Genomic DNA, 17,106 nt, shown 5'->3' on the forward strand with positions numbered 1-17,106 from the left:
GTATTGTAAGTTCATTGTCATTCGGTTATTCAAATATTCAGGCCTGGTCTAATAAAGAGGACAGGAAATACAATATCCTTCTGATGAACTTTTATAATGATAATTTTGTTCCCAAATATTCTGTTAACTTTGAAGGGCTATTCAATTTCATATATGCTCAGTTGTTATTTGATAATTCAGAAATCAGCTTAGATCCTTCTTTTTTTTAGCAACTGAATGTAACACAAAATTTGTATCAGGGTTTTTCTCTGACTCATTTTGAGAGTATGGTCATCTTAAGGAGCCCGCTGTCTCACAACAAAAACTTCATCTATTGGGGGAAATTCTCTCAGATTTGATCCTGGATAGAAACTTAAGTGATGTCCATGCGGTTTATAATCTGGAAGATACATGCACTCCCACCTACACTGGTAGGGGCTGCTTGAGTATAATCCTGATATGGTGAATTTTATTTCACCATATCTTGTTATTTCCTGACATTTCCTATTACTACTCCTTGACTTTCGGAATAACCCTCCTCGTCATTCTCTGAGAGGAGAAAAACAAACATGGTGGTCTCAGACTCAAGAGAGATGGAAATTATTGTAGCATTTTCCTAAAGAATTTGATGATTAAAAGTGATAGAAATGTTTTATCCTGTATTACCACCAATGTTACCCTATCCCCGGAATGTCGCTCGTTTTCTCTTATTGGCGCTTCTCCCCTGAACACTCTGGCCCCCATTGCTCTCAGCCTCATTCACTTCTCCCCACTGCCCCACTTGTTGTTGTCTTCCTCATGTGCTGCCTGCTCTCTCTCTCTCTCTCTCTCGTGCTGTGCTCCTCCTACCTCGGCCACGCTCTGTGTTGCTCTTTATATCGTGTGCTTCTCCCCCATTCCCAGTGTTGCTCTGTCACTCATGGGCTGCTTTTCACTTTCTCCACCCACCCGCTCCTCTGATGACCTCACACGCTCGCGGTCCTTTTTTATTTTGTATTTGCCTTTTCACGCAAAAAACTTCTCTTTACTGATCCAAGAGGAGTTTGCCATCCTGGATCGGTAAATAAAAAAGAGGAAAATGGCAGCACCCTCTTCATTCTGTACGCCTGCCTGCACTTGTGTCCTGATGCATGTACATGCCTAGAGAATCAAGTGATTGGAATCAGCATTTATTTTTCTGTTTGCCGATGCTTTAGTGTATCTGCAAACTCCATTGACAAAGCCAATAGGTCTAAAGGGAAGAGCTATTGGTGTTATCAATGCTTGTTAAATATTTGTGCCGTTGCTACCAGGTTTTTGTTGATTGAGCGTGCTAAAATATTTTCGATTTTCCGAGGCGGTTTGATAACTCGTGTTCTATAGCAAACGGCAATCTACGTTGTGACTTTAAAAAAAAAAGGAAAACGCCACAGCCAAAAAGAAAACTATTATCAAGGAGAATGCCTGAGATTTGTTAGTAGGTATCAATGTTCCTAGGGGCCCTGATGCCTTCTGTGGAATTATGAACTGCCCTGTTTTCAAGAAATCGCATTGAGTCATTCATTTCAGCAACATTTTGAACACTTTCAAAACAATTAGCACGGCAAAGCTGTGCATTCAATGTAATGAATTCACATTGCAAGAGGTTCTGGAACCATTCAATAAAAGCCTGTTGCGTAAAGTATCTGGTCCCAATAGTACTCTTATGAATTTATAAAGATAAAGTCCAATTCCAATATTTGCTCTCCCATCGTTCCCAAAGTACTATATGCTGCCAGCTATTGTAGCACTCTCGATTCATGGTTTCATTCAATTATAGAACCATTTTTAAGAAGGTTACACAGGATTCTCTTCATTTGCCATTTATTGGCCTCAGTTCATTCTCTGAACAAGTTAAAAGGTCTAAAGTATGGTCCCTTCTTGCTACTATAGATGTATATGAATTTTCTGCACAGCTTACACTCGGATTTTTCCACAATAGTGAGATATGGTACTAAAAGAGTGCACTGGATCTTTTTAAGTTGGCCAGAATTGTTCACGAGGGTTGTTTATTAGCTCATATTCAATGTATTTTATATATTAACGATCTGGGCTCGGCACTGGTGGCCAAATGTTGAGATAAGTCGTGAATAGGGAACAGCCTCATTATGTCCCTTTGCTATGCTGACACTGCTACTTTTATGGTCCATACTGCCAATGGATTAAAACAATTAATCAATGGCTTTGTTTCCTTCACGAATGACTGAGATTTGAGCACTCATTTCTCTAAACATGTTTAATTTCCTGGGCCTCGACTAAACTAAATTAAGAACTTTGATAACACCTGCTTTTTAGGATAATGTATTTTGCTCAGCCACATGGGACCGTTTTTGACTTTGTTCCAAGGCAGGGTAGGAGATCTCTCACGTACATTTCCAATATATAATAGTACATATCTTCCCTCTGTCTGTTACAGGGCAGGTTTGTGGGGTTATTTTAATCTTGTACACCTACAGATTGAGGAAAACATATTTTCTAGGCAGCATTTGACTTTACCTTCCAGCAGTCCTCATTTTTTGTGTTATAGAGAACTTGGCTTTTCTTTTTGAAACACAGAATCAGGCTTTCACCCTTATTACTCTGGCTATTAATGTGACTTAATCCATTTACTGTTTTGAATAGGTATATTATTACAGACTGCTTAAATTTGGACATCTACTTAAAATGACTGTTTTGGTTGAAATGTATCAAGGCCTTGTTCTGGGATCTCGATAGACCAGATCTATTTACCAATCCTGAGGTAGTAGTTAGAAAGGATTAGATTTGGGGCAAGAATTCCTTTTGTCTGTATAAGTGTTGTTGCAGAAAGTCTATACCCTACACAAAGGCCTCACTTAAATAAAGCTATACTTGTGTTGGAGTCTTATCATGGCTGGGAGCTAGCTGTAGCCTAACACCTAGATGTCAGTGCAATAGAGGGAAACACAGGCACTTAGCTTGTTGTGACTTCATAAGTGCTCAAGAGACAATATGAGCTGGAATCACTTTGGTCAACCCATGTATGTAAAAGATGCATGCTCTCTAACAATGGTGTGCCTGTCTCTATGGGTAATTACATTAATAAGGACTTCAATAGCACTTAGCAATTTATTTTTTTATTTCATTTATTTAATTGTGCTACTCATTCCAATGTAGAGTGTTAGAGTGCTTTACATCACACATACATTAGACAGAGACAATGAATCAGATAGTATGGAAATCAAGTACAGGAAATGTTGCATAGTGAATGTGTGTTGCAAGATTGATAAAAAACAATACATTTCTGAATGTGGTGCCTTGTACTTTGCATGTAGTTCCTAAATGTCAGCTTAAAGCTCACTGTGCTAAATTAGAATTGTAACTTATGAACTGCAAACGACAAAAGTATTGCTGACAAACGCAGTAACCTATCCACACAAAATTCAAATCTGTGATCTAGTTGGTACACGTTGTGCTTTGCAGCAGGTACATAAGCCTTCTATGCTCTTTATTATGAGTCAAAACTGTGAATATAAAAAACACAGATCTCTTGAGTATGTGCATTAACCACCAAAGTAGTGGTGTAATGAAACTTGAGGGGGCCCCCATGCACAGTACAGAGGGCCTCTGGACTCACTCAGGGGCTCCCAGGCCAGGATACTGTGCTGAGGGGTCCTGCACTGGGGGGGCTTTGTTTACGCCACTACACCTGGTATTTTACCATTATTATTATCCCCTGAAAATTGCTGGGCACACAAAGATCTTTGTAGCAGGTGCCTTAACTCCATAAGATATTTAATTTAAAATGCAGCATGTTTGTGACTAATTAGGTAAGCCAGAACAGATTTACTGTCACATTTGAGAACAGATTTACTGTCACATTTTTCCTTGTATCCAATTTCTTTGCAGCAGAGTTTTTCATAAATGACATTTTATAAGTGACAACTCCACTTTTCATGATTCTGTCGAATGTTCCTCTCTCCCCTTTCTGCTCCCTCAACTTCTACCCTAACTTTTGGGGTCTTTGGATATTTTTTCCCATTTCCAGCACTGCAGCCAATCACGTGGCTGTGTAATCTATCCAAATGGCACTCTGAGCTGAGGCCACACTGTCTGAACTGTCTAGAACTGGCTTATAAATTGCCCAGCAAATCCTAGCACTCTCCAGTGATTCATGTCATCAGCTTGCCTAATGACATGAATATGCTAGCATTTACTTCGAGGCATGGAACCTTTTTTCAGTCTCTCTTTGTTTTTTAGTTCATTGATGAATACAAGCCAACTCCATGCTCAACCAATAAGATATAAAAGAGAAATAGAACTCTTGTGTAACCTTCCAGATTATTTGGCATTCGTTCTTTACTACAATAAACAAACTGTGGCTCAGGAAGATGTAAATACCATCTGATAACATTTTATTTAATCAATATATAATCACATAACTTGTACATCTTCTCACGCTCCATGGGAAACCCATTTACCTGGAATATCCAATATGTACTTAAGCATACAGTTTGTAGATCTCCCGAAGATTTATGCAATATATCACACTTCCATTTCTTATATCCTTATGTGGCTTGATGGATAACCGTCTACAAGCGTTTCAGCTAGAACACCTTCCTCAGCAATGCCATTTATTTGACAACGCAATCAAATAAAGGTACCAATAGGGGATGGAATCATTCCCCATTGCATTTTATTAATATATTGTATATGACACAAATGGGTGAAATGCTTTTCTTGTTCTGGCGAATAATGTGATGATTGTAACCACAATGCCTCTGGAATGGCACTGTTGCATGAGATGTGCACAGATGAGTGTTTCTGTTACTTGCATAAACATAGACCTGTGTTTATTGTTTCTTTGAATGGTGTGCATTCTGTGACAGAACCTTTTAAGAATCACAGGCACAGCATCACTGGGTGATGTGGAATGCAGCAGAAAATCAAACTTTGAAATACAACCATGGTGTGGAGAGATGCTATGCTGAGGAAGAGGCGGGGCTTCCACAGATTCTCTGTCCAGAGAAAGACCAGACCTGTGGGCCTGCTGACATTTCACCTCCATCTGAAGGATAGTCAAGTGTTACAGGGCTTGAAAAATCTACTCGACCACTCGCTATGGTGAGTTTTATTTTATGAGGTCGAGCTAGTTTCAGATTCCACTCAACCCTTCTGGAGAGTGGATAAAGAACAGATGTTCTATTCAGTCAGAAACTGATTTAACAATTAAGATGCCTTTAAATCTTATTCTTGTCACATTTGCGCTGTGTTCAGAGACAGAGGTCAAAAGTGAGTTTGTCTTCATGCAATGCAAATACTTTGCCTTGTGACAGCAGAGTTTTTGGTTTATGTAAGGTGAACTGTCTGATCTATGTGAAATGAAAGGCTTTTGGTATCAGGTTTTTCCTAACACACAACATTTATGTAACTAAGTCAACTTTACAAACATTTCAAATATATATTTCAGTAGCTGTGAAAGACCATTTTTTCTACTCCTGTGTGATTAAAAAAATATTTTAATAGAATGAAAATCAAGTCAGAACACTTTACTTGATGATGTGCAAATGATAAATGTTTTCTGAAACCCAATTTTCACAGATTGTTAATATACTATATTATTTTATAAGTAAAGCTGCAAGTTAGTGGGAAGGTCTTTGGACATTTCTTAGAAATTTACTGTCTGTAAATGGCAGAGCGCTACCACACAATGGTTTAGTAATATATTTATTAAAAGTGAGCGTTTAAACATAAACTGAGAAACACTCCTGCCCTGATGGCAAAGCTATTAGTAAACTAAGAGGCAAGTCATGCATGGATCATATGTACCCTATATCTGGGCTAGATTTGTTATGCATGGAGCAAACGTTTAGTGTATTTAATCAAACAAAAGAGGATTTTTTTACAGCAGAAATGCTGAATTCACATATTTGAAGGTGCACTCACACATGAGAATGAAGGAAAAGGTGACTGTAAAATACAATATTTGCCTAGGATCACACAATTTGAGACCTGTTTCTGGGTCAATTACAATTACAGTTAGGTTGAGTAGATTATTCAAGCTACTTGACCTGAAGATCTAGTAGCATTTTTATGGTTTTTGGAGGCCTGACTTAGATCTCAAAATACTATCATGCAGCGTTGGAATTAGGTTTAATTATGGAAGTGCACGGTATCGCCAGGACCCTCTGTTTACAAAACTGCCCAGCTTATTCTTATGCACAAAAAACAGGATTTATCATCAAAAGGAATTTAGGTGGACAAAAAAAATCTATACATTAGTAATCATTAGGTAAAAAATCAGTCATTATGCTTTATTTTTTTCCATTTGTTTGCAACCAGTGAAAGTGGATTATTTACAGAAAAATATCATGCTAAATGGGATGTTTTCTCGTGCAAGACTGCTCTTGACAGACAAACAATTAAGTTTAACTGCAATCTATTCAGCAAAAGAGTCTGACATGCTAACTATTCTTATAATTAGATAATTGGGTTATACATGTGACCCCTATTTAGTTCAAAGTCTTACCCAGAAGAAGAATGACATACAGAGAAACAGTAAGGATGCCTGTCCGTTTCTCCAGATGGCTGCAAGAATTGTGGACAAAGGCCTGACATGTGACTACTTTGTCCACACATAGGGCCAGATGCAGGAAACACTTTGCGAGTCACAAACGGCAAAATCTGCCGTTTGCGACTCGCAAATGCGTGTTTCCAATGCAGAAATGCATTCTGCGAGTCGGGACCGACTCGCAAAATGCATTTCAGAATCGCAAATAGGAAGGGGTGTTCCCTTCCTATTTGCGATTCCTAGTGGTATGCAATACCATTTGCGACCGCATATGCGGTCGCAAATGGTGTCGCAGTTACCATCCACTTCAAGTGGATGGTAACCCATTCGCAAATTGGAAGGGGTCCCCATGGGACTCCTTCCTCTTTGTGAATGGGCCCCAAATAATTTTTTCAGGTCCAAGGGACCACTACCTACCCTGAAAAAATACCGAAACTAAAGGTTTCGGATTTTTTTTTAAGTGCAGCTCGTTTTCCTTTAAGGAAAACGGGCTACACTTAAAAAAAAAAAACTGCTTTATTTAAAAGCAGTCACGAACATGGATGTCTGCTGACTACAGCAGGCCTCCATGTTTGCGAGTGCCTATAGTCGGTATGGGGCCGCAATTTGCGACCCATCTCATTAATATTAATGAGGTGGGTCTCTGCGACCCCATACCGACTCACAGACGGTGTCTGAGACACCGTTCTGCATTGCAAATTGCGACTTGCAATTTGCGAGTCGGAAGGACTCGCAAATTGCAAGTCGAAATTTGCAATTTTCCTACATCTGGCCCCTAGTCCCGTCCTCTCCGAAATACCTGTATTTTAGCGCCAGCTGCCTGTTAAGCATTATCTACATTTTTTTACAATTCAGTATATTCCTGGTCTCAGCCTCTTATTTATCTACAACACCTTTCAGAGGTGACAATGCTTCTTGCTATGCTGCCAATCGTATCCAACCAAAATCCTTTGCGGCACGCAGAAGCATGCTACCCTCTCATAGTGAATGACTGTTTGTGCTGGAGAAGGAGAATGCAGTGTCCTACTGACTGCCCTGCTTGCCAGGTGTGCCTTCTGCATTGTTAGTAGCTGTGGTAAAGAAGCCCTCAGTCTTCCACTATCAGACAGTGCCTGGGGCATTATGTGGAAAGTGTACAAGCTGTTTAGCTATAAACCTTTTTGATCTAAGATTATCAGATAAATCAATGACAGCAAATTAATTTAACAACATATTACATTCAATCAATCAATCAGAGAACTTATTAAGCGCACTATGTACCCGTCATGGTTTCGAGGCGCTGGGGGGGGTGGGGGGGGGAGGGAGCTGCTAGCGTTCGAAGAGCCAAGTCTTGAGGAGTCTCCTGAAGGTGAGGAGGTCCTGGGTCTGGCGTAGCTAGGTGGGGAGAGAGTTCCAGGTCTTGGCGGCGAGGAAGGAGAAGGATCTGCCGCCAGAGGTCTTGCGCTGGATTCGGGGGACGATGGCGAGGGCGAGGTTGGCAGAGCGGAGTTGACGTGTGGGGACGTAAAAGTTGAGTCTGGTGTTGAGGTAAGTGGGTCCGGTGTCGTGTAGAGCCTTGTAAGCGTGGATGAGGAGTTTGAAGGTGATCCTTTTTTCCACGGGGAGCCAGTGGAGGTCTTTCAGGTGGGGGGAGATGTGGCATCGGCGGGGTATGTCGAGGATCAGGCGGGCGGATGCGTTCTGGATGCGCTGGAGTCGTTTGATGTCTTTTGTTGGGATGCCTGTGTAGAGTGCATTGCCGTAGTCAAGTCTGCTACTGACGAGGGCTTGAGTTACCGTCTTTCTGGTTCCTATTGGAATCCACTTGAAGATTCTGCGGAGCATTCGGAGGGTGTTGTAACAGGAAGAGGAGACGGCGTTGACCTGTTTGGACATGGTGAGAGCGGAGTCGAGGATGAATCCGAGGTTTCTTGCGTGGTTGGCTGGGGTGGGTGGGGGTCCGAGTGCAGTGGGCCACCAGGAGTCGTTCCAGGCCGAGGGGGAGCGTCCGAGGATGAGGACTTCCGTCTTGTCGGAGTTGAGCTTCAGGCGGCTGTTGTTCATCCACTCGGCGATGGATTTTAGTCCCTCGTGGAGGTTGGTTTTGGCGGTGAGAGGGTCTTTGGTCAGGGAGAGGACGAGCTGGGTGTCGTCGGCGTAGGAGATGATGCTGAGGTTGTGTTGACGGGCCACTTTTGCAAGGGGGGCCATGTAGACGTTGAACAACATTGGACTGAGAGAGGAGCCTTGGGGGACGCCGCAGATGAGGTTGGTGGCTTTGGAGCGGAAGGGGGAGAGCCGGACTCTCTGGGTTCTGTCGGAGAGGAAGGATGAGATCCAGTTGAGGGCTTTGTCTTGGATGCCGGCTTCGTGGAGACGGGCCAGTAGGGTGCGGTGGCAGACTGTGTCGAAGGCGGCTGATAGGTCGAGGAGGATGAGGGCTGAGGTTTCGCCGTTGTCTATTTGTTGTCTGATGTCATCAGTGGCGGCGAGGAGTGCGGTCTCGGTACTGTGGTTTCGTTTGAATCCAGATTGAGAGGGGTCTAGGATGGAGTTGGCTTCTAGGAAGTGGGCGAGCTGTGCGTTGGCGATCTTCTCGATGACTTTCGCTGGAAAAGGGAGGAGAGAGATCGGTCGGAAGTTTTTGAGATCGTTGGGGTCAGCCTTGGGTTTCTTGAGATTTTCTGAGATTTCTATTTCAAGTGGATTAAAGTTCACTATTTTTTTTTTTTTTATTATGTAAGGAAAGCCTAAACAGGTATATAATGTTCCTGATCACACTGCTTCCAATTTTAAATTCACCATTCACGTGAGCTCATTGTGCACTACATTTCTACTTCTGCCAACCCTGGCTATTTTATGCACCTGATGCTGAGAACAAGCACAAAGAAAAAAAGTATCGCCTATGCGAAATCTATTGTCCTTGTCAATGTTTTTTTTTGCAATTTTGTACTGCAGCGTGTCTGATGTGCAGCATAGTTGAAAGTAAAACAAACAAGCATTGGCATAGCCAATAGGTCTCAACAATGCAAGAGCTACTGGCTTTGTCAATGTCTTTTAACCATGTTGTATAGCAGCATGGCTCTGTTCAACATGGCTGAAAGCAGGGTTGTCTTTTGTAATTGGCAAGCTGAACCCAGGGAGGGACGAAAAGAACTGCCTGCATAAAGGGCCTGGAAGCAGCAATGCTACTTACTCTTCCTTGGATACAGTGATTCCTTTCAAAGCGCTCCTAACATGCCGTAGTTGCTGTTTTTAATACCCTACCATGTATACTTGCTCCGTCATCACACATGAATACCCTCCCAACAAACAACTTGGACCCAGCCCTACAGAGGAAGCTACATTGTGGGTGATTAAGGTGAGCTGGTAGAAGGCGTGGAGACAAATGTTCAGAGGCAAGTTGCTGATTTGCAGACGCTAAGGGACTGGCCTGTGAACACGGGCTGTTGCCTCATTTTATTTTAAAATGTCTTTTCGTCTGGGGCACCATTAGAGAAAGGGTCAGCTCTGGTTAAAAGTCAAGGCAAAATGCTACGGCACTGCTATACAACATGGCTAAAAGACTCTGATAAAGTCAATAACTCGTGCATTGCTGAGACTTCGTGGCTTTTCCGATGCTTGGTTAATGCTTTACTACAAGGGTTTACCCGACAGAATTTCCACAACTAGAACAGTACATACCATTCTGCTAATCCTGGTTTTATGATTCGTAATTGGGAAATTACATAAACAGCGTCAACCTTTCGTGCCCCTTTAGAGTTAATTGACAGTGCTCTTTTATCGGTGTTGTTTTGGTTATAAAACACAAAGAGACAGAGGCTGGTGAGTCGACTCCACGAAGCGGTAAATTTTGGACTCAGCTTCATGCATTACATTTGCTTTTGTCGTCACATCCGGTTCCCGACAGTTGCGCTATATTCGGGGGTCCTTCACCACAACCGCCTGGAAATTTGTGCTGCCTTCATCACTACAGGTCCTTACAAAGACGAGCTCAGGCCCTACTTAAAGGAAAAAGTTACTGGCGCCACTGTTATCAACCGACAATAACGCCATGTATTTAGTGTTACACCCTCCCTCTAGTATGTCACTTCCGACTGCTAACAGTTCATGGCTTGCCAATTGCTGGCATCCCAGATGTGATGTCACTTCCGCTCTCTGACAGTTTCTGCGCTCTGACCAGGCCCCACCTTAGAGCGCACGCGCGACGGCCCTGGAAGTAGTCCTGGCAGGCAAAGGGTTAACCAACGGCGGAGTAATCCTTCCCGGGGCCGCAGCGCAGCACAGCCACAGGCCGCGCGCCCCGTCGGGCCCCCCTGGATCTTTCTGTAGCGGAACATAACTCTCCTCCACTAGGAAAGAGACGTGCAGACCACGGTGCCACTACTGAATGCAGAAACAGGAGTGCACCGTCGGGGGCTTTCCCACAGTGTTCCTTCGCCGCACTACTTGTTCCCCGGGGTGTGAAGATGGCGACCTGAGGAGGTACCGGGAGGAGAGAGCGGAGCGGTGGACAGTTCCCTCACCCCCCAGTAACCTCCACCCGTGGTTAACCCGGAGCAGACCTTAGTCGCACTCCCCCGCCTATTCGGGCCTACTCTTTGTCCGTCCCCGCCCCCAGTAGCCCGCCATGCTGCCCCCGCCCCGGAGGATGAGGACGCGGGAGCCGGTGTGGAGCGGAGTGTAGAGGTGAGTTGCTTTGCTTTCAATGCCTGCGAGTTGAAGCAGTGCGCTTTCACGTATGATTGTAATGGACTCCCGACCCCTATCAATCTGGCTCTTGGGTCACTGGAGATGTAGTATGTGTAGCACTCTGCAGGAGCATTGAACTCACTGGGACGACTACTTCGCATCTGGCCTAATGACGTGACATGAAGTTTTCCCTAAATGCCTGTCACGTTCACCAGTTGATGTATTCCACTTGTGTTTAAACCTCACCCATTGATAGTCATATTTTGCTGCCTGCTTTGCCCCCTCTCCGCGTTGCAGCCACTCGCCCTGCAGTTTGCAGCCTGTAATCCCATGTTTTGGAGGTTGACACCCCTTAATCTGATGTGCCCCTCCCCCCTTGATGCAGAGGTTCCGCCGCCCCTTGTGCTCATGCACATATGGCATTGGCTACTTGATACCACCATGTGCTGCATCCAAACCTCATCAGTTATGTACCTTTGAATGCTGCAGCTTAGCTAACTGGATGTACCAACTATGCACTACTCTTACCCATTCCTCAGTTTGTTCAATCTTGCTACACGCAGCACCATCCTTTGACGTGCCATCCCTTGTGCTCATCCCTTCCACTGTAATGTCCTATAGTCTGCTGACTTCTCCACCTTGGTCAGACTCGCAGTGTGCTCCAGGCTGACACCTTGGTGCATCCACGTTTTATTCAGGTGCGCCTTCTTAAAATGCAGTTATTTTAGGATACACACCTCTACATGTACCCCGTGTTTTTCATAGTGATACACCAGTCAATATGTCACTCTCATAAAGCCCAACTGACAGCCTTTGCGGCTGCGTAGCCGCACGACGCAAAGCTTGTCACTCTATCAACGCACGCACAGTCACCAAGTACCTAATTTACGTTATTCCGGTTAGTTACAACCAAAAACCATGTGCAGAGACATTCCCATGATCTTAGCAACTACGGGGCCCGACAAGTGGCAGACATGCTATACTGATTAATGTGCTGCAGGTTGTCACTCCTTTTTTTAATTTTATTTTTTTAAGTAGGCAGCACCCCATCCCGTTTTTGCTGTGCTGTCTAATGCAGCGTGGCCCTTAGGCGTGCTTGATATGGACTTGCTTTATGTAGATCCTATCTTTAATCATGTTCTCCGTGTGCTCACTATAGACTTCATATTCGTAAAGTCCTCATCATCATCATGTGCTGTAGGCTGTGCCATACCTGAGTGGAGGTAAAATGTTAAACACTGGTCTTTAGGTCAACGTTCATCTTAGCTTATTAAAATGTGTTTCGGGGGGTAGTGTTGTGTGTGTGTGTGTGTTTTGTTGTTGTTGGGGAAAGTGATATACCTAAATAGGTGTACTTTATGTGAGCAGATCGATCGCTCTATGCACAAGTCTAACTAGGACTTTGTTTTATGTACACGGCGCTCTGTACACGTCCCAGTCTTGACGAGGCAATGTACATAAGTCGTACACTGCATACATGTTTGATGGTTACACTACTGTGTGCAAAAATAAATGAAAATGCATATCCGGTAAAGGGTAATAAATACCATAGCAAAGTTGGCAGAAACGCACCATAATGTCCTTTACACACACCCTGTACCTTGCAAATATTTACGATGAAAATTACCAGATTTTAAACTAATTTAGTAATCGATGGTTCTCAACAGTTGGGTGGCCCACTCGTATAGCATGTCAAACCTTCTGTTATCCAGGTGTACTTGTTTCGAGTGTGTCTTCTGGGCAAACTTGATTTATTGGTTTTAACAGCATTAACTAATTCCTGTCACTGAGCAAGTAGAGTCCACCACATTTGCCGAGTTTGAGTTTCGCAAGATGATGGCTCCTATACTATGTTGCAGCTTCGGCCAGCTTTGAGGTTTTCCTTTTTGTGTGTATGCAAGTGCGTCGGGAAATTGGAATATTCAGGGTTGCATATAAAACCGAAACGCCGTTTTCTTGTATGCGGAATGCCAGTCTCGATAGTGGTTTTGTGACGTCCATAGTTGGTGATTTGAGATCTGGTACTATGTATTCTTGGAAGTGAAAGCAAAAAAAAAAATACACAATGCTTCCCTAAAAAGAAACAAGATCGCCCTTTAACTTACACACCTATGTAATTCATAGTATCTTTCCCTACTCGTGGATGTTACCTTAATGTAATTTAGTAAACAAAACGTTTACAGCTCCACTTCCAAGTAGTAGAGTCCTACAGACCTAAGTAGCTTTAATATCTTCACTGCTAAATAAAAAAAACAAGGTTTTGACAGATAATAAAGAGCAAACGGATTGTTCGCTATGGGATGTGTCTAAACAGCATGCGTTTGCACGACATGTTTTTGCTGAACCTTATTAGAATGTTCATGTACTAGCGAAAGGAAAGTTGAGATTGACTGTCACGAACAATTTCCAAACACAAGAAAGGCTATGCCATCAGAACTACTAGCTTCATTATATTCTCGCAATTCCACGTGTATTAATTAATCACTTACATAATCGTATTAATCAATGGATGCATGTCAATAAAGCAGGTTCATTATTCAGATGACAACTCCTGCGTGCCCATCCGAGAAGCTGCTCCACATCTGTCTGTTAACTATCCTACCTTGATCGAAAAAATACCTTATTGAAAGCTGTCATTTCTACATTTATTGATTCATTGGTCTGAGGGGGCAATTTTTATTATCTTACAATTGGGTGGGCCGTAAATTATTACTTTCTTTACTTGTTTCGCTTAGCACCCGTTCAGTCGGAACCCTTTCTTCCTAGTTGCAAAAGTCCAGAGTCAACAAACGTTCATTACAGTTAACGTTCATAAAATATGTGCATGGCCTGCATGATGAGCGTCTCCTTGACAGTTTGGCTGCCATGGTTTAGATCCATTTTTCAAACGCGACCAATGCTTTTGTCATGTAATCTTTTGTTGATAACATTGGGCATCTTATTCGCACTGACATTTTGATCGATACGACCAAGATTTGCAATCCACGGTACGATCTGTAGTCATCTTTGTCCACAGGCGTTTTCGACTAATGCCATGTGTAAAATCTCTCGACTTCTAAGACGCCAGATAGTTGTATAAACAAAAAAACACAACCTTCTTTTGTAGTGTCCGCTGATGCACACATTTGGACTTGTACTAAGTGGTGGTTGTAAATGAAACATGCGATTGCTTTTGTGAGTTGTATGCTTTTATTAAGTGCTTAAATGCGAATAATTTAGCATACTCGCAGAGAAGGCATGCTTTCCAAATTCTTTTTGAGGTTGCAAGTAGATTGCATTTGAAACCGTTAACGTATGCACGATATTCTTGGCAAATATCAAGCTTTCCCTGCATTGTTTGTATTTCATAATCAAAAGGAAGAATGGAGCACACTATTATTGATTTACTTCCAATAATAATTGAAACCCTGAGTCCTTTGGTTCTATTTAAACTTCAATAGACAACCATGGTACAGTTCAAATACATAATAAGTTCTACATATTGGCTACACTATTTGAAATTCACATTTAATACAAATAGAAACACACCTATACAAATAAAACTAATAATTCAAAATAACAACAGAAAATTAAAGAAATAAATATCACAAATTTGACACAACTCGTCTAGAAAGTCCATATCATTGAACTCCAGAGACTTAAAAGTCAAAAGACACCCAAGTCCAAAAAGTCCGTGACAAGGGTGTATGTTGTCCCATATGTTGACTTGAAGCAATGCAGTTTCTTAGTATCCAATGCGAAACAATTCGCTGCAGAATCCGAACCAACTTCAGCCATCACAAATTTGACACAACTCGTCTAGAAAGTCCATATCATTGAACTCCAGAGACTTAAAAGTCAAAAGACACCCAAGTCCAAAAAGTCCGTGACAAGGGTGTATGTTGTCCCATATGTTGACTTGAAGCAATGCAGTTTCTTAGTATCCAATGCGAAACAATTCGCTGCAGAATCCGAACCAAATTCAGCCGACACGTGTTTCGTCCCTAAAGGGACTTTCTCAAGGCTCGTCCCTTCGCATTTGGTATGAACTTTTCAAAATCTGTTTGTCCAGTAGGGTACAGGGGTGCTACACATCTGTACTAATTTCATTTCCAGTGGAGAGATTCCCGATGAAACGTAATTTTCTAACCCTAGTTAAAAGCGAGGCACAACAACCTTTCTTCCACTATATCCTGAGATGCAAAACAAAGCCTTTAGACGAGTTGTGTCAAATTTGTGATATTTATTTCTTTAATTTTCTGTTGTTATTTTGAATTATTAGTTTTATTTGTATAGGTGTGTTTCTATTTGTATTAAATGTGAATTTCAAATAGTGTAGCCAATATGTAGAACTTATTATGTATTTGAACTGTACCATGGTTGTCTATTGAAGTTTAAATAGAACCAAAGGACTCAGGGTTTCAATTATTATTGGAAGTAAATCAATAATAGTGTGCTCCATTCTTCCTTTTGATTATAGTTTGTTGGTGCAAGTTTCTTGCCCCTTAATACATGTTGGACAACGGGCATGTTTAGGATGTACTGAGCACCTGTGTTTACACTCTATATCAAAGGAAAGTGCGGCCTTTCTGTAGGGTTTTCTGTTGTCAATTGTTTGTATTTCTCATGGAGCTGGCTAGTTCAGACTTTGTGGCACACCTATGACTAGTCCACTCGGTCAATTCATAAACAGTCTCAAAGATTGCAAAATAAAAACATTAAAATAATGCATATTGAAGGTTTACTCATTGAGCCGCCAAATTAAACCTGCAGACACCGAATTTGAGAGAATTGTACTTTTAATAGACTTCATAGCAAAACCCAGAATTCTGTCAACATGAATAAAATAAATTCTGTAGACATTTTGAAAGATTAATTCTGCTATGACAGTGATTCCTCACCTTTTGACTTTTGTGGACCCCCACACACTTTATCATTATTGGAATGAGGGGACCCCACTGAGTCATTACTGGAATCCGTGGACCGAGGCCTAAACATTGTTGATGATTTGAACTGCAAAACAATACACAAAGAATAGAGAAACAAGCATTCCATCAAACAGAAATGTAAATGATAAAACATTTTATTCAATTTGCAAACAATTAAAATTTTTACTTTTAATAGGAAGGTTGGAGCTTTTCTAAATTCGATTGAAGCCACACACTGTCTAAAGTTTATTCTGTGTGATGCACCAGCACTGCTCCCATGACTCAGTCTGAGGATGCTAATTTAATTTTCTAGCCTCCAATTTCAAATATCTTGACATTTACAGCATGTTTTTAATTTATCAATTATATATGAAGCCAATTTATTTATATACACTTTATCAGTCTGTTAATATTAGTTTTCTAAGCAATCACAGACCCCCCCCCCCCCCCCCCCCCCCTCCCCGTCCCCTGAAGAGGCTTTGCGGACTCCGAGTCCCCGGACCACAGGTTGGGAACCACTGCTTTGGAATGTATAAGTACCCATGGAGCTCTAGGAGCCTCATTGCATTGCTTTTGATACGCAGGCCTTTTAGTTAATCAAGATCACAATTCATAGTGTATTGAAATAACTTTAACCAACAGCCTCTTATGTTTCAAGTGGGAGGTAAATGTGTCCAACAATTGGTCGAGCATATCATTCAATTTATTAGATATGTAAGTCTGTAGCAGTTGTAAGACTTTTCAAGGCATGTACATGAAACAAGGAATGCTGTGGCCTTAGTATAATTCACTGCATCATGAAACTAGGCAAGAAATATCATGACTTTAGCACAATAAAATCACAGTATGAAAGTCAAGTAAGAAATGTTGCAGTTTATGCAAGAGATTGTTGCAACAGTGATTAAGTACTCAATATTGCAAGTATATTAAATAAGATTTTTTCCAGCCGAGCCACGCTGAGCTGGATTATTACTAAGAAGTGACCACAAGTGGTAGAGCAGT

The 17,106-nt window shown here is 41.9% G+C and overlaps 1 protein-coding gene across 4 annotated transcripts in view; it reads left to right on the forward strand.

Annotated features, from left to right (window-relative positions):
* Positions 1 to 10,701: 10,701 nt before the first annotated feature.
* Positions 10,702 to 17,106, forward strand: part of KMT2D (lysine methyltransferase 2D) — a 1,162,185-nt gene continuing 1,155,780 nt past the window's right edge. For all 4 annotated transcript variants that reach the window (XM_069230486.1, XM_069230488.1, XM_069230487.1 and 1 more), the window contains exon 1: positions 10,702 to 11,194. The gene's annotated coding sequence lies outside the window, so the exon portion shown is untranslated. The remainder of the gene's footprint in view (positions 11,195 to 17,106) is intronic.

The sequence above is a fragment of the Pleurodeles waltl genome, chromosome 4_2 (genome assembly GCF_031143425.1).
Source record: "Pleurodeles waltl isolate 20211129_DDA chromosome 4_2, aPleWal1.hap1.20221129, whole genome shotgun sequence".
NCBI classification, from domain to species: Eukaryota; Metazoa; Chordata; class Amphibia; order Caudata; family Salamandridae; genus Pleurodeles; species Pleurodeles waltl.